This window comes from Aotus nancymaae, unplaced genomic scaffold (assembly GCF_030222135.1).
Source record: "Aotus nancymaae isolate 86718 unplaced genomic scaffold, 86718_ANA_hifiasm-v0.15.2.pri h1tg000014l, whole genome shotgun sequence".
NCBI lineage: Eukaryota > Metazoa > Chordata > Mammalia > Primates > Aotidae > Aotus > Aotus nancymaae.
In genome coordinates, this window is record NW_026988425.1 from 84,829,508 (window position 1) to 84,852,262 (window position 22,755).

Genomic DNA, 22,755 nt, shown 5'->3' on the forward strand with positions numbered 1-22,755 from the left:
TACATTTAATAATGGAAACAGGTGCTTGCTTCTTGACTGGAAGAATAAATTCCTATCCAGATAGTGGATAGCCACTTTCTGTTTAAACCCACTAACAAGACTGAATTTTTATATTTTAAAATAACCCATTGTATTTCAGACAGTCCTAGGGTACCACAATTTTTTCTCCATAGTATTGAGCCAATGGGTAGACAGTAGAGGTATAAAGTCTTAGGAATAGGTGGTAGAGGCACGTTTGCTACATAATAAGAAACAGCAGTTACAGCAGATGAGGAGGGTAGGGCGAATATCATCTATCAGCAAACACTAAGATCAGAAAGTACTAATGCAGGAAAGCAAAATCCCCAGGGGAAAAGATAGTTTTGGCAGTCACAGGTGTTAACAGACAAATTTAACCACAAAGCAAGGTACAACATAACTTCTTCAGCATAGGTAAATCTATTTTATTTTATTTTGTATTTGAAATTCTCATTCACCTTTTTTGAGTTGGGTACTGACATAAAGATCTTGATCACGAGACTTATTGGAAAGATGTCTCAAGTAAAATCACACAGTAAATTGTTACAATAAAGATTGAAAAACTGATCACTTTAGTTCTGTTTCTGCCAGTATCAAGCTGTATAGTAATTCTTGTCAACTCTAAAGAAAATAATGACTTATGTTAACATTTAATGGGTACCTGCTGTGGTTTGACGTTGGTAGGAGATAGAGGCAAAAATGTTTCTTTTCTGATGGCATCATTTCAGCAAAGCATTCTTTAAAAACTCTAAGAAAAAGTGTATGACAGCATAATAGTATTTGATGACTTTATCTATGAGGAATCAGTGAGGTCATGAAGGAGCAGGAGTTCCAGGAAAGGGGTTTTAAAGTATAAAGAGGTTGTGTAAGGAGGAAAATGTCAGGCAAGAAGCCAAAGTCCCTTCACTCCCTGTAGACTTAGTCTTGTGTCTGTACAGTTGGACTATATCAGGGCTTTTTTCATAGAGTTCTTTGTAAGCCACATTAGCTGGAGAGAACATCAGGGAGAATTAGGTCAAGATTAGTGATCAGAGCCTTATTCTCTCACTTATACTTTAACCATAGATATCTTTGGAAAAGTAAAAGAGTTTTATTAATTTAAAAAAATTATTTATGGAAAAATCACTGTTTTATATGATTTCCAAATTTCCTGATCAAACATTCCATGGAAAGTCTCTAAGGGCCCATTGTATTCATTGGTGTGATCCAAAGCTGAAAATGTGTCCTGGGGACTACATCACAGATGCCAATTTTGATGATAGGTAGTGGGAAAAGGGCAAAAAGGCAGCAGTGGTCTTTGTAGGGACAAAGTAGACAAAGGCACTGGATGAGAGTAAGAGAATTTGCTGAAACGTAAAGGCAGAAAGGAAGTGAAAATATATTGCAGACAAGCTAAGATGCAGACAAATGCCTAAGATCACATTTTATCTCTGAAATGCCAATTAGAATATTAAAATAAAACACTATGAAGTTATAATTATAAAATATGTATACATCTATACAGACATATTCATGTATTTATGTGCATGTTTTACACAGGCGCCCATGATTTATAAAACTCTAATAAGAGAGAATAGTGAACATTTATCTAAATGTGTGGTCCATGCCCTCTAATAGTAGTTCAGACAAAATATAAGAAAAATAATTGTTCAACACAGCTTATGATACACACCCAGAAGAATAATGAGTATGGGTGATAATTCTAGTATTCCTTTTATTTATCATTTAATCCAATATGAAAAGTCAAATCTGCCAACTGAAACTTTGACTTTTCCTCACTGTACACAGTATTAAACCTAATTATAAGTTTGCTTTTTCTTGATAATCAATTCTCCTTTGAACAAGCTAGCATTTTACCTAAAGAAGTTCTCAAAGTGATGAATAATCTCTCTAATAAAACAAAGTTACAAAAGCTTTCTCATTAAAAAAAAATAGGCAAACCACTTTTTAGACACACATGGAAGTATGCTGTAGGTTTTGCTTGCATAAATAAATGCCTTAGTTTTCCATGGTTTTCTTGCTCAGATTCTAAGTTTTGATGCCAAAGACCATACAGTCTGTTTTACATGAATAAGTAAAAAAAAGGTGAGAAATTCTATTCTTAGAACTCCTAATTTTCCCAAAAGTAATGTTTTTTCATTGGTGTTGAAGGGAATCGAATCCACCATTTCCCTGCTTACCTTGCTGAATATCACTATCATGCTACAAATATCATTTCCTAATGAAAGTAAATAGTTTACTCCCAATTTTTATTGTACTTGTATAATAATTGAAGGCTGACTTAAAAGTGGCATGGCCACTGTTGTAGTTAGCTTACAGCATGTCTTCATACCCCACAGTATACCAGCTGTCTCTTTATAAAAGAAATGATGTCCTATCATGTGTGGCTCTAGGCATTTCTTCTATAAAGTACAATTTGCCACAGAAGCTTAGCAATTATTATATTAATTTATTCTCGGGTTCTGGTCTGCAGATCATTACCTTATATCAAGAGATCATAAATTTAAAATGCCTTGCATAGTTTTTATCATAATAAAATTTCATTGTACAGATTTATTTTGTATATATTCCTTACATCATTTTTTGATTAGATAGCAATAAAATAATTATCTTTACAAAAAATACAGAGATCTTTATACTAAATACAAGCTAATTTTGGTTTATCTTATGTGTATACAATTAATGTGTCTATCTTTGGAATTATGGTCCAAAAAGTGAATTTTTAATGTATTTTATAAAAAACATTTACACTTTAGCCTGCTCTGTATAAATTCAACTGGTGCTACTGTGTTTTGCAGCAAGACTAACTTCGTGACTTTGAAAAGTGTTCTTCACATTGCTTTTTATATGACATCAATTTCATTGTGCACCAGAGGTGACTGAGAAACATATTTTGTTGGTTAAAAATATTACAGTAAGTGACTGTCCTCCATGCAATTTTCAAATAAGAATCAATCAAATCTTGTGTGGCGATGTGCAAATTTTCAGTCAATTTTAACTGGCTTGGCTCTTCTGAAGGTTAAGGTAGTTTAATGGTTGAAAGCACATTGCAGTGCAGCTAGCTGCAAAAGTCAAAGGCTAGAGGATAAGGATTTTATTTCCTTTTAGCTGTTGCCATGTCTGTTTTCTGTCCAATCTGCCTCTTGCTGCCGTTTAACCCATGCTTTTAAAGACAAGAGGGGTTGAGAACTTGAGGGCCTCTGGCTTCATTTTAACAAGGCATCGCTAGTACTTTGGTACATAATTTGTCATAAATGTCAGAGGTCACTGGGTGTTCGAAACCTACAGCCAGCAGATGGGCATTATGACAGCAGTTATGTTTCAAAGGCAAAGGATGTTTTGTGCTATTTACTTTAGTGTGTTAGTGTTACACTCAGAGTATATCTGAGAAGATTCTAGTTTAAATCAAATCATACTTGTAGTCATCTGCCTAAGAAGCAGTAACAAAAAACAGATGAGCTTTCAACAGATATTCTATTTGGTTATTCTGATATAAAATGTAGACCGAATAGTTATTTTTCATTTTTACCTCATGTTCAAGTACTGATAATGAATTTCCCAGCTTCATATTTCTGAGAATTATAAAAATAAAATTAAGAAACAAATTAGTAAAATGTGCAAATGTGAATTTCTATATCTAGCCTAGATCATTGGAATTGTCTAAAATCATAACAGCTATAGATCAAAGATCTAACACTACAGCTAAAGATCATTATCTAATAGCATCATCAGATGGGACGAATAAAAGTAACAGATTAGATTTCTCTATACCTCTAAATTTAAATGTTAATAATTTGTTCATTATTTTACTCTATTTTTTACTTATGCTATTTCATACTAAACAATTTTCAACAGGATCTGACATCTAAAATTGAAAAACAAATCCAATCATTTTTTTATAGATATTCCCAGCAGAATTGGTGAAGAACTAAGCATTTATGTTAAATGAAGGGGTCCATGATTTCTCAAAACTCACTGAATTTTAAGGCATGAGTTTAGCAACAAGAACCCCTGTTCATAAACTAGTCAGGCATGTATGATAAAAAAGACAAAAACATTCTTAAAACTGATTGAATATAAAAAGTGAGAGAACTCTAGTGCTGCCCTGAGAGAAGCGTACTTCTGAACGTCTGAGCCTGCAGAGAATGTGAATGATTATTTCCTAATACAGCTGATAAAAAGGGCTGGGAAAAGATGCTGATATAGCTGTGGGGCCTGGATCTACCCACATCGCTGTGGGAGCACCAACTCTGTTAAAACTCAAACAAGCTTTTCCTGTGAGATTCTTCACTAATGTTGCTAATAATTTCATCTCACAAAAGATAGAAGGGGTAACAAGAATTGTTACTCTGAACTTCACTTTGAAATATAAGGAAGAATTGCTTAATGATCTAGCAATGACAGCAATCTTGGGGGAAATTAAGACATCCTATTGTTAGAATTAAGTTTAGCTGCATACAACAGAAAACCCAGAATAACTAGTTTAGTGCATGAGATTTCATTCTTTGCTAAAAATGTTCAGAGGTCAGCTCTCCAGGATTAATGTAGCAATATCACAAATTAGTGCAGATCCCACGCTCCTTTCAGCTTTTCATTCAGAACAGAACAGGTTAAGAGCACAGAAAGAGAACCCAACTTCACCAATTCCTAGTTATTTAATCTTTGACAAGTCACTTCATCTCCCTCTGCCTCAATTTCTACACCTGTAAATAGATTTATAATCACTAAAGGTAGATTACTTTAATGAAAATAGTTGGAACTGTGGAAAGTAATTTGTAATAACTCTCAAAAGTAATAGTAGATAATATTTAATGAGTGCTGCTTCTGTTCAGACTCTATTCTTAACCCTTTGCTTGCTAAGTAAGGTACCAATGGTAAAATGCAGGATCAAAACGCCAGTCTAGGCAATTTGTCTACTTGATTCCTGCACTTAAGTACTATTTAGGTTGAAGAAATTGAGACCCTACCTTGTATAATTGCTGTGAAGCATGTATAAATTAATACATGTAAAGTGTGAAGAAACATTCTTGCTACACAGTAAGTACTAAATATACTGCCGGCTATTAGTCATTATCTTCTTTATTACTACTGCATTTCTGATGTGTCCCTCTTCAACATAGTCCAAGATGGCTGCTAAAGCACCAACCATTTCATCCTCTTTAAAGAAACTTATGTCACCTTCCTTTAAGGACACTTTCTGCACACACATAATCTCAATTTACATCAAATTTGTCAAAATTTAGGCCCAGGAACATGCCTTGCTACAAGAGGCTGAAAAATATGGTCTTTATTATGTGTCCTGGTAAAATTTGTGGACTTTTTCACTCAGAAAATAAAGAAAAATATTAAATACTGGAGAGACACAAGCAGCAGTTTCTGCCATGTTACCTAGGAGTTCATAAAAGTATAAAAAATGGTCTATTGGAGATGCTCAGACAGACATAGGTTTTTAGGAGAGCATTTATTTAAAAAGTAGCAAAAGTATAGGCATGCTGTGATGTCTAGAACTTCCTCTTATGCCTTTCTGCCCCAAAAAATGTTTTTAGAGAAGAAAGGTTAAACAAAACAGAAATAAAACCTATGTATAAATAAAGAAGAAATATCTAAAGGAACAAATGAAGGAATATCTAAAAGAATCACATGAATTTTTTGAAGAGCTCATCTTTGCAAATAGAAGATAATGTCATAGACCTCTAAGACTAACACTATGAAATGAACCTCAAAGGAGAGAGAAAGTTTTAGAAATAATATTGAAAACAGGAAAGTCAGATTTAGCTGTGCTCGATATACAAAGATAAACAAAAAGAGAGAATCACTTGATTTAGGAAGATGATGGTGAAACTCACAACTCTCCATCTCTTATTCTTTATCTTCAACCTTCAGTGTAAAGACTTGATATTGAGAAGGGCATGACAAACATCATTAGGACAGTTCTAACTACCTATTGTGCCTTTCCTGCATGATGCTTTGCACCTGCTGTTTTTCCAGCCTGGAATACCTTTCTTATCTTCTTCACTCAGTTAACTCCCACACAACCTTCCAAGAAATCAAAAAGTTTTCTAGTTCTAGAAAGCTCAGAGTGAGTGGGAGAGTTTCAAGAAGACACTCTTGTGAGATGAGATCCAAGATGTTTTCCACACAGGGGCAGGTTAGGGCCAGTTGTTTTCCAAATTATGTAATTTAAAAATATGCAATAAGATGAAGTAAACTATTTGCCCCACACAATTTAAAACCATTTGCAAGACTTATATCAATACAAACCAACTTAATGAAATAAATATTTATATGTTTCCTTCCTTCTCCAAGGTAGTACAGCGTGACAAAAGTATTTTACAGTCTTGCCAGCCATATAGGACATTTAAAATTCTAGATTTTTACTTAGGAGTTATTTGAAAATGTATTTTAAGTTAACTGAGTAGGCAAAATGATAATATTTATAACCAGATTATGTTTTAATGTTAACAAGATTATTGGTAAAAGCAATCAAGCTCTGTGTTCAGAATATGATGAGTGCTTAACACAGTACAATTTTTAAAAGTTAAGCATAATGCTAAATCTGCAGAGATACAAAGAGTGAGGAACAGCTATTGTTGTCAGAAAACTTACAGCCCAGTTGAGAGAGGTTATCAATGTGATAAGAAAAAATGCACATATATTAGTACAAAGAGCTGAGTGTAATAAATCCCAGTGAAATTCAATGGGATTCAAAGCAGCGAGAATTCACATCAGTCTTGAGGAGAGGCACTAGTTGATTGTTCTTGAAAGGGACTTAAGGGCAATTGATTTGAGGGGAATTGGTGAAGACTTTTAAAGAGGGAGTTAAATGATTAGAGCTAAACTTTAATAAAACTCGACAGATAAACATGTGGGTTATATCATAGGTTTAGGGAGAGAAAGCCAGTTAAAAATATATTAAAATTGCATTTTTCTGTTACTTGACCCCTAAGCTGCATTTGAAGCTGTTGACCTTTACTTCTTTTTTGATTGTATTCTCATTCTCTTCTTTCTTCTTCAAGTTCCCTCTCTCTCAAGTTCTAGTCAAAAATCTTATTTTTCAGTCTTATTTCTAACCCTTTTCTCTACTCCTGTCTTAACCATTGATGTCTCCAAAGTTCTTTGCAAGTGTTCTTTCATATCATTTAACTCTTTTTACATAAACTCTTTTTACATAAATTTATCCAGATCAAGGCTTCAAATCCTGTCTATATCTCAGCAGTTCCCAACACTAAGTATCTTTGCAGAATATACTTTTGACGTAGAGATTTGCCTTTACCTGGCTCTTAAACTTCCACAATTGAATATTCAAACACCTCTAACTCAAGTAGAGTTAGTCACCATCTTTAAAATGAACTCTCATTCATTCATTTATTCCACAAATAGTTTCTGAGCTTGTATTTTGAGCTATGTGCCAGGTGAAGGCATTAGTATTTGGGCTTCCCAGCAAACAGAGAGATCAATCCTTCTAAAATTATGTTGAATTCACACAGCCAGTGGATTTTTAGCATTGTAATTCTGATCTTGACTCCCCTCTACTAACTTTTTTTTTTCTTTTTGAGACAGAGTTTCACTCTTGTTGCCCAGACTGGAGTGCAATGGCATGATCTCAGCTCACCACAACCTCTGCCTTACAGTTTCAAGCGATTCTTTTGTCTCAGCCTCCCAAGTATCTGGGATTACAGGCGACTGCCACCACGCCTGGCTAATTTTTGTATTTTTAGTAGAGATGGGGTTTCGCCATGTTGGCCAGGTTAGTCTCGAACTCATGACCTGGTGATCTGCCCACCTCAGCCTCCCAAAGTGCTGGGATTACAGGCGTGAGCCACTGCGCCTGGCCTACTAATGTTTTCTAATCCTTCATCTGCTCTCCAATGTCTTCAGGATAAAATTCAAACTTCTTAGAACAACGTTTTAGAAACCAGGACAAATAAGTGATCTAGCCCATCCTTACCTATTAAGATATTTTTTCCCCCCATATTTTGCAGTTTATGTAGCTTTCAATCACATACGAGCAATGCTCTGGCCCAGTCTTAACCTTTGCCCTTTCTATTTCCTCTATCTGAAAAGCTTTCTCCTCATGATTCCTTTCCCATCTGGCTAATGCCTACTCACTCTTTGAAACTCAGAGTTGGCTCTTCCAAAATCATTCTTTAATTTCTTTAACCTGTATTATGTGCCATCTCTAGATTCCTGTGAACATTTTGTATACTCCATCATAGCACTTGCCTAAATCTATGATAAATATCGACTTTTTAATTTCAGTCCAAGTCGTTTCTGAGCTAATGGAAAATGGGGACTTTGCTCTTCTTCTCTCATTCCCTGTGCTGCTTCTGCTATTCTTTCTCAGTTCTAAATCCATTCTTCTTTGCCCTGGTTTGTAATACTATATATAGCTGGACCATGTCAAACTTCCTCCTTTGCCCAGTGACTCAGTGTTAGACCTGCTAGTAGAGAGTTCTGCAGGGGCATAAGTAAATGTTAAAAATAGACTTTCCTTAGGTACCAGACCACTCATATCTCTGACTGTTTTCTTGGCCACTTGGTAAGCCTGTCGTAGGGACCATGTAGGGCCTGTACCCTCTAGCAAGTCTCTCAGCCACTCAATGGTACATTCCTAAGGCAGAGTGACATATTGCCCTACAGGTTTCTCAACTCTTTTATGGATCATTTTTTTCTTCAGCAAGTTTCTTAACCATCAGGAGGCCATGTGTTTCTGTGATAGTCATACTTTCTCCCATAAGGTCTGAGTCTTGGCGTTAAGAGAGGATTCCTCTTCTAAGTTCTTAGTTTCTTCTTGTTCCTTCTCCCTTAGCCCTAGATATAGTAGCTGCTTTCTACATTTACTATTTCACTTGGCTTGGAGTCCTTTTAAAGTCCTATTTATTAGTTAACAATTCTTTATTTTAAATATTCCCTGTTCAAATTACTGGTGTGGTTTTCATCTCCTGGCTGGACTCTGACTAACATATTTCTTGGCACAATGCTGAGTACAGATTGAGAGCCAAATAAATTGGGGTTTGGATTGCTGACATAATGATCATTGAAGGGTGCTAAAAGTCTAAACTGCTAAGTCAGCTGGAAGGGCTAGATGTGAGGATCATTGAGAATTCAGGCTTTACCGAAGATGGTAGCCACTTATAGTCGAGGGGCAAGATGGAGCCAGTGACAACCAGAACCAAGATATTGAGGCTGAGACACTGGGAGGATGGCCCTAAAGAGACAACTAAGTGGGGAAATTTCTTTAGAGAAAAAAAAGGCAATTTTCAGTGACTTATTTTTTAAACAACATGCTTATTTTTTGAGAGAATAGAGTGTTTTGGAGAGAATGGAGAATATGCGATCATATGAATCAAGTTACCCCAAATGCTAAAATACAATCTAAAAAGCTCAATAAATTTCTTATTGGGCAAGATGTCTCTTTCTTCTCACATAGCAGCTCAATGTCGGCTTTTGGTCAAAGAGCTCCCACATGGTGATTTAGGGACCCAGGCTCCCTTCATCTCATGGCTCTACTCTCTTTCTCTCTGGGAATCCTTGGTTAGTGCTTCTGCATCTGCTTGGAGATCAGGGAAGAGCGTGAGAAAGAAAAGTGGCCAAACTCAAATACCTGTGGCATGATGAACTGGGAAAATAAAGATGAAAGAAGAGCCCATACTGCTTCAGTCTTTTTTGATTATATTAAATATTCAGGTTTGTGTGAAGCAGTTCCAAATGATATTGATATCATTGTGCTATAAGCCATAAGAGAAATTTTTAAAATTTCCTATTTTAAGAAATAGTTTTTTCTTAATCATGTCTTATAATTTGGGCTTGTTTATAAAATTAGTTAATTATCTTGTTATCAAAGCAAGGGCTGTATTCAGTGATTGCCAGGTGTATTCCATGTAACTTAGAAGAGTTCACCTCTCTAAATAAATGGGTGCTACTGACAAGGACTACTCAACTTGTGAAAGTCCACCCTGCAAGCATCCTTAATATCATTTAAGGAGAAAAGTCACCTAGCCAAATTTTTACAACTCAAATGTATCAATAATACCACTTATTGAAACTTCACTACATGACACACCACGTCGTGAATGAAGTATATGGATTATTTTACTTGAGGCTTACAACTGCCATTAGAAATAGTTTTAGTCCTTACTATGACAGTTGGAAATGTACTTTTTTTCCAATGTTGAGAACAGACAGAACTTCAAATCTATATTCCACGTGAGCCTTTTTCCTTTCTCCACTTAACTCCGCATTCCACTATAGTTTATAGAGACTTCTCTGGAAAGTTACCATTTGGAGACAAGTTGTGGGAAAGAGCGTCACGACTTTTCCTACTGAGAACATGCTTTTGGTTTTGCAAGTAAAAATTCAAAGTTAATTTCCACAAATAAATAAAGACTAAAATAAAAAGTCATCTGCTGTATTACTGTCATAAATATAATATTTTAGCAGAATGAGATCTGATGAATATTTTATGTATAAATAGAAACAATAATGGCTAGTTCCTATAAAACATTGCATAGTTTCCCTTTGAATTTGGAATTAAATCTAAATTGTTTAAAAGGAATTTTTCTGTTTAATATGGCTCTTGAGCCATATCTCCAAATTTATTTTGAGTTGTTCTCTCATTTGCTTATTTTGCTTCAGTTGTAGTGGTTGTTTTGTTTCATTTTCCTATGAATTCTTGAATTTCCTAGCTCTTTTTCATTTCAGGGACTTATCACATAGCTGCTCCTTTTTCTTAGAAAGTTCACTCTTTCAATCTTCCCTTGCCTGTTCCTTCCCATCTTTCAGGCCTGACTTAAATTTCACTTCTGAAGAGAAATCTTCCCTGAGCACTAGATTCTTGTAGCATTTGTATTTCATAACACTCTTTTAGGTTACTTCATAGCATTTATCAAAATTTATTACAATATATTTATTTTGTGTATTTATTTACTTAATGTAAAAGCCTGTACTATTAATTCAATCTTATATTCACTCATTCAACAAATCTAGAGAAGGAATGAAAAGGATAAGATTATAATTGGATCCAAAAAGGCAAAAGTTTTAATATATGTAAAAAAAAAATTGAGCAGATTTGTTCTCATTTGTTCCAGCTTGTATCATTGTGTAATAGGTTATCTCATAAATTAGTGGCTTAAAACAACAACCACTTTATTATACCTCATGTTCTGTGGGTTGAGAAGTTGGATGCAGCCTGGCTAGGTGAATCTGTTTTTCCATGTTCCATGGATGGCTGTCACTTGGTAACATTCAGCTGATGGATGGGCTGGTCTAAAAGATCAAAAACGGCTTTACCTGCGTTTTTAGCACCTAGATTGGGGATAGAATATGGAGGACAAGGCTTAGCTGTGCTTGGTGGCTGAATCCTCTTTAACACAAAGGTCTCAGGTAAGTCAGACTTTTTATATGGCAGCACAAGGGTCCAAGGACAAGTGTTCCAGCAAATAGGACAGAAGCATCACTGCCTTTTGTAAACTAGTTTTGGAAGTCCTAAGTGTCATTTCTAGCATATTCAATTGTTTATAGTAGTTGAAAGCCCAGCCAGATTGGAAGGGAGGGGAAATTGACCCTACCTTTCCATTGGAAAGTGTCAAAGAATTTGCAAACATGTATCAAAACCTCAATAGGATTTATATTCTCAAATGCTATGGCAATTGAACTCTGGATAAAAGGCAATTTGAAATCATAGCCTTACTCCTAGGGTATAAGGGTATAAGAATAATGGGAAATTGTCCTATAACAGTTACAGTTCAAGAAAGAAAAATATATTCCACAGAGTGTAAATACATCTTTACATGGATATCAGGAATATTCAAGAAAGAACATCTCTTTCTCATTCTTGTCTACTCATAAAATATTCTTCATTTTCAGATTCCAGGTTAAATGTCAATCTTGTAATCTAAATTAATCATCAATCAAGATTAAATAGTAACATTTTTAATTTGAAGTCTTTCCTAAATCTACCAGTCAGAGCAAATCTACTGTTCTAATCTTCTTCTAGAATACTATGAAAGTATATTCACTATATGATTTATTATCATATATTCAGTGATTCCATATTTCTTTCTGCTAGATTGTGTGTGCATAATAATCATAGGGCAAGCTTTTGATGTGGCCAAGTACACACAATAAATGGATATTCAATAATGAGTACCTCTTTAAAAATTTTTTTAAGAACCAAGAGATAAAAGTGAAAATAATGAGTACTTCATAAAGCATAAAACACAGCAATTTTATCCATAAGTTTAGCACAGAAATATGAACCATTAGTTGAACAGATTTTTGTGAGCTATGGAGTATATTTATAACAGCATTACCAGGAGTTTGAGACCAGCCTGTGCAATATAGTGAGAATATCTCTAAAAAATAAAACAGATTAGCCAGATGTGGTGGCTTGCACCTGTAGTTTCAGCAATTCAGGAGGCTAAGGCAGGAGAATCACTTGAGCCCAGGCATTTGAGCTATGATCATGCTACTAGGAGATCTTGTCTACAAGCAAACAAACAAACAAACAAACTCTTAGAGCAGTAACTGACACATTGTAAGCATTTATCAAATATACTCCATGGTTCTTTGTACTTCAATCAGAACAACTGACACACTTAGATATGAATATGCCCGACTTTTTTCTGTATTTTGATATCTCAGAAGTCAGCCATCTTGTCTCATGCATCTTGCTATCCCCTATATCATTTTAACAATACTTCATAATTACAATTTGCATTTGGTTTACAGAGTTTTTTCATGTTTATCATTTATATTCTTTTTAAAGATGCTTAAAGGAATGGTCAGATGCTTCCACCATGTGATCTGAATATAGAATTGTCCATTCAAAAAGAATAACCTTTTAGGATATCTTTATCAAATAATTTCCCAAGTAATTTCTGAAATTTTGGGATTCTGGGAATTCTGTACAATTTTAAATAGGATATTCATTAAAACAAAATATATATACTAAAAAAGGCACAAATAATGCCACCTGACTAATTTTTATAATTTGAATGCAATTGTGTAACCAGAACTATATTACATACTAATAAATTATTTTATAATTAAAATATTTATTTGTGCTATCACATCTTTTCAAGTGTAAAATTACCTTTGTTTTGGCATTTACATTTTAAAGTCAAAGGCAAATGCTCTTCAAAAGTAAAATAACTAAATTACTAAAATATAGTAAGTATACCTGCACTTTCATAGTCTTACCATATGCATAATTGGGAAAGGTGTTTTGTGTCAGAGTTAAGTATTTGCTTTTTTAGGTTTATCAGTTGTTATCTCAGAAGAAAAATCTACCATTTCTATAAGGCCTTATCAAATAAGCTGTAAGCTATATAACACATGTATTAACACATAGTAATATAAATAATGATAAAAATATGCTTATATTCTACACTTGGATTTTCAGTAATTAAATCCACTCAATGTATTAATAGTGTCTTCCTAAGACTCTAATCACCACTCACAGCACTGAAAAAGTTAATAATGGAATTTAAATGACACTTCGAAATTGTGATTGAATCCCTCATGGACATTCAAGTTTTATTTCCCATCAAGACATCTACCTAGAGAATCTTCAAGATTATAAAACACACATACCTTGATATTTAGTGGGGGGGAAAACTATGTTTTTTTCTTTCTTTTTTCAATAGTTCCTCTTTCCAACCTGCATTTCGTCAATTTTTTTCTCCTCCGGTAGTAGACAGATTCTGAATGCTACTTCTTCAGACATGGATTTCCTTTTTCCACATAAGAGCAAGAAAAATAAAATGGTACTCAAAAAAGATATTCTGCCTAGAAATTTAAAGTTAAAGTCAGAGTAAATTGTGTTTGAGTTTGCATCTCACATGATGCACATGTTCTCTATACAGCATGAGTCTTATAAAATAAGACTTTTCTTCAGACTTAATTAAACAGGATCAGGTTTCAGCCATAGCATTCAGCCTTGGACTTCAGAATGCTTCTTGTAGAAAGTACTAGGGAAAGAGACTGTACAGAAAAACAAGGAATTGGAGGTAGGTAGCCACTAATTAATGAAAAAAGAGCCCTAAATAACTCTAAATATTTAGGCTTGATAGTTTAAATATGCTTACAGGGGTGGCTATTAGTCTGTTTGAGAGACGGTCAGTTCATTCAGGGGACAATGCATGTCCCTCAGAGCCACCGCTGTGAAGAGGAACAAAGAACCGGGGCAGCCTCACCCCAAACCCATTCTCTACTGCAACACCCCTTGTTCACAAAGCCCCTTTCAACTGTTCTTTATTCTAGATGTTTACTTTTTTTGATTCAGATCTCTTTTTGCTATCTCATGCATTGCATTTGTAACCCTCCAGCAGGCTGGACCCCAGACACAAGCTACCCGCAAAGCCTGCCATAGAAGAAAACAAATCTCAAGACACAGATTCAGTAATTTTGTATAAATGCTTTTTGAATTTTTCACTTTTTACAAAACAGTAACTAAAGGCACCCTTGTGCAAACTAAAATAAAGCACTTGGAGAGAAACATACTGTCATAACAAGGGAATGTTACAGTATAAGCATTTAGAGGATTCTTTCATCTTAATATTTCAAATAATCACATATGGGCAAATGTTACCACCTGAGTAATGTAAGAATGGTAGAGCCAATATTTGTTGTTATAAAGTTGCTTTGTTTGGTTTTGAGTTTGATTTTTAGGTTTTTGATTTTGTAATTCTAAAATTCTTAAATCTTTGAATGTGAAATAAATGAATGTATATATTATATTACACTATGGAATTATTTGTACATATAATATTTTCCTAGAATATGTGGTATATACATAAAGTTATACCTGAAAAGGAGTGGAGTGTGGATTTTCAGTTAAGGTTTCTTCTAAGTTATTAATTTAAAAAAGAACCAATAAAGCAATGAATTTCAATTTTTTGAAAAATATAATCTGGTCAAAAAATATCTACAATGATATCGTCATTTACAGTTGGAAATGTCAACACTTGCAAAGATTTATTACACAATTATCTGGGACATTTATATAAAATAGAATAGATTCTATTCATTTTCAATGTTTGAGAAGAAACTACGGTATAATTTAAAAGGCATATTAAATAAGAAAACTAAGTAGTGGTAAAACCTATGAGAAAACTTTATTTTTAATTTGAATTAAATTACATGGCATTGAATCTAATAAAAATTACTGACTTACTATTTCATATTGTTATTTTATAAAAAATTGCTAGTTTAAATTTGTTTTAATAAAAGGCATATTTCAAGCCTTATAAGAATCCATATCATAGTTATCAAGATTTATAATAGCATTATGCAACTTTAATGCTGTGGATTTTTTTCAGGCCCTTTGATGTAAAAAGTAAAATAGGGATTTTCTCGTATCAAGGGGAAATGTTACTATTTCCCAGACTACAACCTTTACTTTAGCAACATGCTCATGTTCAATCTACTATTTACACTTTTGTTTTAAAATTGCTTAAAATTTTATCTCCCTAATCGGTAACAAAAAGAGTTACATAAACACATTTTAAAATTTCTTCATTTCCTTTAAACGTGTAGCTCATGTATGTATTTTTAATTGGGACAATCCCGCTCTTCCAAATCTCAAATACTTTCAATAAAGTGCATGCGCATGCAAGTGATGATGACCCTTAAAAGCAGTCATAAATTTAGTCGCTGGGAAATGAGAAGGCTTCACAGATGACTTAATTTGCTGTGGGAACCTGTGCTTCCTCCATGTGTAACCTCTGCATTTTGCTGCCTGTGACCTTCAGCAACATCCACCTGCTGGAAGCCATGTTTGATTCTCTGACCAGGGAAACGCCTGCTTGACAGCAGAATGGTATCATAGGACAGTGTGATGGAATTTTTCTTTCTCTGTCATCATTAAGGGGGTTCCCCCTATGGTGAGGGGAATGAAAAGTACGATTTAATGTTCTCTGGAGAGTGGCGGGGGGAAGAAAGGCTCAAAGCTTCACATGCTGCTTTCAGAGTGGGTCATTTCAGTCCTTGTGGCGAATGGGATGTCCCAGTGGAATTTGCCATAGACTGGTCTGAAAAGAAAGGGATTAAGACCCTTTTAAGGATGGAAATGTAACAAAAGGACCACTTTTATGATGTAGCAGCATAAAATAAGGGCTCTATTGTACAACTGATTGCTAAAGATTTTTGAATTGGGTAGCCTAGCCTGGTAGGCCCTGTGTCCTGAGGGTTTAGAGGCTTGTACAAATGATATGTCTATACTAGAATCAGAGTTCTGCTCTCATTTAGGGGCAAGTAAGAGATTATCAGTTTGTTCCTACATGATTTTTTTCCACACCTACCGAAAAGTGGCCTGTAGGGAGATTATACTCTAGTGAAAGTTGCTGCTAATTAAAACAAGTAATTAGTGTTCCTCCAGGCTTTGCGGTTTCACTCACTTTTGCCCGCCAGACAGCATTAGTTTAAAAGCAATCCAATTTCTAGCAATAACAGACTGTAAAAAAAGTCATTTAACAAGTATATAAGTGTAAGGTTACAGTTCAGGCATTGATTTATCTTTTCTGGGCTATTCAGAAATACTGTAGCAAAGTTGAAGAGTAAGAAAGTTAAATAGCTTTAAAAAAATTAATGTTAAGGAAAGAAAAAAGACCACATGTCTCAGTCCATTCACAAAAAAAAAAAAAAAAAGACAAGCAAAAACTGGGAGCATATAAGACTTCCTAAATTGCATTAGGAAACCAAAATTGGATTTAATGCTGTTTTCTCATAGAACCCTCACTTAGCATTTTGTAAACAGATCATTTCATTAAGTCCTTTTGTTTCTTCTCCCGCCTTTGCTGAAACAGGGACTTTTTATTGACTGATTCTCATTGAAATGAATTGGAGCAGTAGAGTTGAACACAACACGCTATTACCTCCTTTTTTTCACAATTCCAAAATGACTAGCATGGTTTTATTTTGCATATCTGGTGGGAGGATTTAGTTAAACTAGAGAGATCTTGAGAGAGATTAAAATATTTAATTATAAAAAGATATAACAGAAATTAATATTAAAAAAAACCCATACCTACATTGAATCATGCCCTGATAATTTCTTGTCTAATTGCTCAGTTTTTGTAACCTGACATCCTTCTATAATTGCTGCCTTTGCTGCTTAAAATGATCTATTTCTGAGGTTGGTATCATCAAAGACATGTGTGCTATTGTGCAAGCAATTCAATATAGCTCATCATTAAAATCAGCTGTAACTCTACTCTCCCTTTAACAAATGAATTCATACTTTAATTAATGCAAAATTTTCAGATTTGTGGGTTCTCCAATGCTTATTTTTTTTTAAATGCTGACTATTCCTCTATAAGACAAAACTTTGCTATGCATTTCAAAGAGTTCTATTCATATAAATAATATTGTATGTGTGAAAAGTCACTTATTATAAACTGTTAATGCTACAAAAATATTGCTATTATCCCCTTTTCAACTAGTGGATTCCAAATTTAGTAATCTTTATAAATTGATTACAATTAATTATTAAGTAGCCTGAATTTTATCATTACAGATTAAGACTGTACACTTATTATATTTTAAATATCAACTTTTAGAATATAAAGATGGTTTTTATAAAATCTGACAGCTTTTTAAAATTAGTAAAATAAATTTTCATCATATGACTTATAAACTCTTAATTGTATTTTAGAGTTTCAATATATGATTTTCCTTTCCTCAAATTTATTTTCTATATTATTTAAAGAAGACTTTGGGGTGCCAACCTTAAAAAAAGAAATTTTGCACGTAAGGGTCAGTAAGTAGACTTTATCTGAGTCTCTGCTTAACTTTTAAACATATATGTGAGAAGAAAAAATACTTGCTGATAACTTATTTTCCTAGGAAGGAATATGTGAAATAATGAAGAGGACTGTCATTAATAAGTGCATTCCCTGTATAGATCATTTTCCCAATAGAAACTTACAGTTTCAGAAATTCTAAAATCAGTTTATAATCTTTGCAGAATGTCAATCATAGTATACTGAAAATGTTTTCTTTATATTATACCTTTTTCCTGATAATGCCAGAGCTATGCTCAACTGGCATTTTAGGAGAGTTTTGTTTTTGTATTTTGTTTAATGGTAGAAAACCTTCTTTCAAAATTAGTCTTTGACATATTTGATTTTCTGAAATTGAATTCAGACTATATCTATCAAGTTTACTTTTGAGCTAAGAACTTGTTTTTTATTTCAGAGTTGATGAACTGGAGAACGTGACTGGTAGCACAGGCCTAGGGCACCAGAGGGCAGACTGTACAGAGACCTGTAAGAATGGTCAGAACTCTTCATGGATCGTGATGGAGCCATCAGGGACACTGTAATAGCATTCATTTTATGTATTAAGCCAGATTTGCACAACAATTCCATTATAATACAAATACAATCTTTAGAAGTAATTTTAAAGCAGCAAATGTATAAATGCCAAGTCTCAAGTAACAGAAAACAATTTTCCTAAGCCAAATGTCTTTTGTAAGAGATTTCAATGGTCATTTGATTTTGGTTTAAAGACAATTTGACCTTATGATTCACCCGATTCTTAAACGTACATCTCAAATATAATTGTCTTCATTTAGAGTTGGAGTTTAAAAAATAAAAACAGTGAAATAACCCTTTGTGGTTTGTTCTACTGCTGTGCAGTGCTTCTGTCTAACTACAAGAAACCCTAAGTACACAATTATTACTATTAAAACTGATGTCTCCAAGAGCTCAATGTTAATTTTACTTAAAAAATTACATAATGAAAAAATGGCTTCTCTATATTCCTTGTAATATGGCTATTTAATCTAAGTTCACCAAGCTCAGCCATACAGCCTTTTGAAAAGAGAGATGATATGATCTTTATATAACGTAATAAAGATCAATAGTGTTTATGAAATTTGATAAAAATTAAATTTCTTTGAATTTCATCAATATTTTACTAGATATAAGAGTAAGTATAAACTTTTATTGTAACAATAATTTAGGAGTTTCTATAAGTGATAAAATATGTAAAAGATTGGACAATCTGGCCGGGCGCGGTGGCTCATGCCTGTAATCCCAGCACTTTGGGAGGCCGAGGCGGGTGGATCACAAGGTCAAGAGATCGAGACCATCCTGGTCAACATGGTGAAACCCCGTCTCTACTAAAATACAAAAAACTAGCTTGGTGCGGTGGCGCGTGCCTGTAATCCCAGCTATTCAGGAGCCTGAGGCAGGAGAATTGCCTGAACCCAGGAGGCGGAGGTTGTGGTGAGCCGAGATCGCGCCATTGCACTCCAGCCTGGGTAACAAGAGTGAAACTCTGTCTCAAAAAAAAAAAAAAAAAAAAAAAAAAAATTGGACAATCTATTGAAGTATGCTATTTAAAAATTACTCTTGTGTCATTCCATACCAGAAAACACCTCTGCCATCTGTAGGATTTATCCTCTACATAGAACTGAGCAGAAAGAGTAGAATTAGCATTTATGAAAAGCTGCAAAATGCCAGATATCAGGCCAAGCACTTTACATATATTGTCTCATTAATTATAACAATTTTGGAGATAAACACTCAGCAGCTAAGACAGATTAAGTAACGTGCCCCACAAAAGTTAAGTATAGGAAATGTATTTTAAAAATCAACATATTTGTTGAAAACTATTTACGAAGTACCTGCAGTGTACCAGCATTGTGAGCAGCACATTGTGGGCAGCTGTGGACAAGACGCATGAGCACCCTGCTGTCTGGAAATGTACATCCTGGTGAGGAAAGAGATGCCATATACATGTAAACAAATAGGTAAATAAATATGCAATATAATGATACTTACTATTAAGATATTTAATTGGTTAAATAAATTTGTTAACAAAGTAATGCTAAATTTCTCCAGATTATTTTGACTTTTTGAGCCTAAATTTGGACTTTTACATTTGGTTGTATTGAATTCTGTACATTTTAGTCACTTTTTCTCATACTTTAACCTCTTTTTGATTCCTGATATTTTCATTCTCTGAAAAGGTATGGTCATGCAGACCCATGCCAAATTGTACTCACCTTTTCCAGGTAAACTTTATTCTTAAGAGACTTTGAAAGCTACTTCAACCCTCACTTTAGAGAAAATTTTTGATGCCAATTGGTTCCACTGGCCTTTGTCCCATTCTGTCTTGACTTGCCCCTTTTTCTCCTATGTTACTCATCTGATTCTGTTTTATGATTAACCCTTTGGTTCCTTGCATTTCTTCATCTTCAGTATTACAACTACCATTCGCTAATGCATTTTTTTACAATTGCATGTCATGTAATCCTTCAATTGACATACAAGAAAAAGTACTGCTGTTATCACCATTTTACAAATTAGGAAAATGAGGTGCAGAGAGGTCATGTTCCCATGATCATTCATCCAGTAAGTGATAAAGTCAGGATATTTAGAAGGAGCCAGCTCAGTGATGTTACTCTTAATTTCATATTTCAGAGTCTTTATAGCACTGAATCCACCTTCCATTTTAAAATGAATGGCCATGGAATCAAAACTCTTTTTCTCTCAAAATTTTTAAAATGTTACCCTAAAGTTTAGGGTGTGGGTTAAATTCTGTTCAATGCTTGTTTCCATAGTTGTTATAAATTCTGTGTTAATAATATAATAGCCTCTTGCATTTCCAAACACAACCTTTCCAAATCATTTTTCAATAGAAGGAAGAATGACAGAGTAGAAAGGGCATGGGCTGTGCAGTCAGCTAGGGTTGCATTCAAATCTAGCTCTTTTGTTTTAGCTATGGAACTCTTGGCAATTTATTTAATTTCCCTTAGGCTCAGTCACTTTTTCTTCTCATTAAGGATAATATCTGCCTGGGGGGATTGCTATGGGAATCAACTTAACACAATTAAAATGGTTTGGCACACGCTTTGCACTCAATAATTTTGACTTTATGTTTACTTAAAATTAAAATTGAACTTGTGATTCTTTTTATTATTCTGTAGAAGTTTGAGAGAGATTTTTTTCCCAAAAGTTGAGTCATTTTATCAGATGCTCTGTTTTTAGCTCCATGACTTACCATAGTCTGCATAAAGTCTGCCATATATTCATTCATCATTCATTCACTCATTTATTTAGCAAGCAAGGCAGCAATCAAGCATATATAATAGAATGATTATGCCAGACTCTGTGCTAAACAGTGACTCAGAGATATGTGAGAGTAATCTAGAAGTTCACATTCATATAGTGACAGACGTATGGGAGAAGTGCACAAGGGAGTGAAGTTTATATTAAAATCTGAATGGAGACAGCATTATCCAGAACTTCTCTCTGCTAAGGTGATCTGTACTCAACAGTTCCTTACATTTGGTTTCATCTACAAAGTTACCTAAATGTCTTAATAAGATCCATTTCTTCTCTGAAATTCTGTGCCACTATAATTGTGTCACGGTTGGTTCTCTTTTTTAATTCTTACTTAAATGACATGGACCACATTTCTTCTGTAAGGTTTACAGAATTTATTGGAAATAAATTAGAATCAGAATTTGCAATCAATATCACTTTGCATCCTTTGTAATAGGTCAGGTTTGTACATAATATAATGTTTTCAGTGCTGGTCGATTTACCTGATATCTAGCTGGAAGTGTAAATTTTGTAACAGATCATTTGCCTTATTTTTTTCTAATAATTCTTGGGGACATCCTCTAACCCCTTTTCTTTTTTCTTCATTATTCCCTTTGTTACTCAAAATATATAATAGTATATTTGGGTGTTCCCCCACAAAAATTTTGTATTAAAGTAATGTTTTGTAAGACATATCACGTTGACCTGAATATGCTTGGATATATACAGCAGAATACTCAAGCGGCTGCAATGTGAGACACATTAACACACACCTGAAGACACAGTAGAACTTCAACCATGATATTCTTGGGTTACAACAATTTGGTATACTGTTGCTTGCTGGGAATAACATTGCATAAGCACAGACAGAGCTTTGGTGGCAAACTACCGCAGTCAAACTTACAGATGACGTAAGAAGGCTTCAAGTGTTGACCTTTTCTAGCATTTTCTATTTCCAATGTCTGTTATTCTTTTCTTTCAGTGCATTTGTACCACATTCTTTTTTTTATTATCACCTGCCTCTATCCTAGTTTGTAAGTCTCATGAAAAGAAGAAAGTTCAGTAACTATTGTGTAATCAGGATGTTCCTCAAATAATGAATGAATGACATGAACTGGTAATATAGCACTGAAAATATAATAAAATTTAAATGCTTTACTTAGTATCATATGGCATTTGGAGAGACAATTTCTAAAAGAGCTATGAGACTGGCATTCTAGAGCAAAGGGGTTTTACAATTGCATGACTTTAAGTTGGAGGCAAGAGTCCTAATTCCCATATGTGGCTCTAATTTAGAAAACATCTTTTTGCCTTGAAAAAATGTTTACTATCATGGAAAATTTATTGCTGTAGCTGTAAAATAGTGATCAAGCTGTAGAATGAAGACTAGGAAACTCAAATTTTCTTTCATTCCAGTCTTTACAACAATGACTTTAGTTATTTATGAGTGGAAGGCTATGGCACTGAGAATAGAGATATAGATGCAGAAAAGAAAAAGGTATAATCATTGCTCTTGAGCATGCTCTGGCAAAATAGGATAAGAAAACCTACAATTGAAGCAGAATGTGTGAAGGACTAGTATCTAACTAAATGTAGCACAGAATTATGCTCCTAACAGAGATTGGAGCAAGGGAGGAAAAATGAATCAAAGTAAGTCTCCATATGGAGACAATTAATAATTTGA

General features: G+C 34.1%; 1 long non-coding RNA gene across 2 annotated transcripts in view; it reads right to left on the reverse strand.

Moving 5' to 3' along the window:
* Positions 1 to 22,755, reverse strand: part of LOC105734711 (uncharacterized) — a 50,611-nt gene that overhangs the window by 23,129 nt on the left and 4,727 nt on the right. Inside the window, exons 3-5 of one of the 2 annotated variants that reach the window (XR_001111601.2) lie at positions 19,649 to 19,734; positions 13,612 to 13,751; positions 12,176 to 12,501 (exon numbers count right to left, since the gene is read on the reverse strand). This is a non-coding gene — a long non-coding RNA (uncharacterized LOC105734711). Of the gene's footprint in view, positions 1 to 12,175; positions 12,502 to 13,611; positions 13,752 to 19,648; positions 19,735 to 22,755 lie in introns of those variants that run through there. The other variant, XR_001111600.2, reaches the window with a different exon arrangement.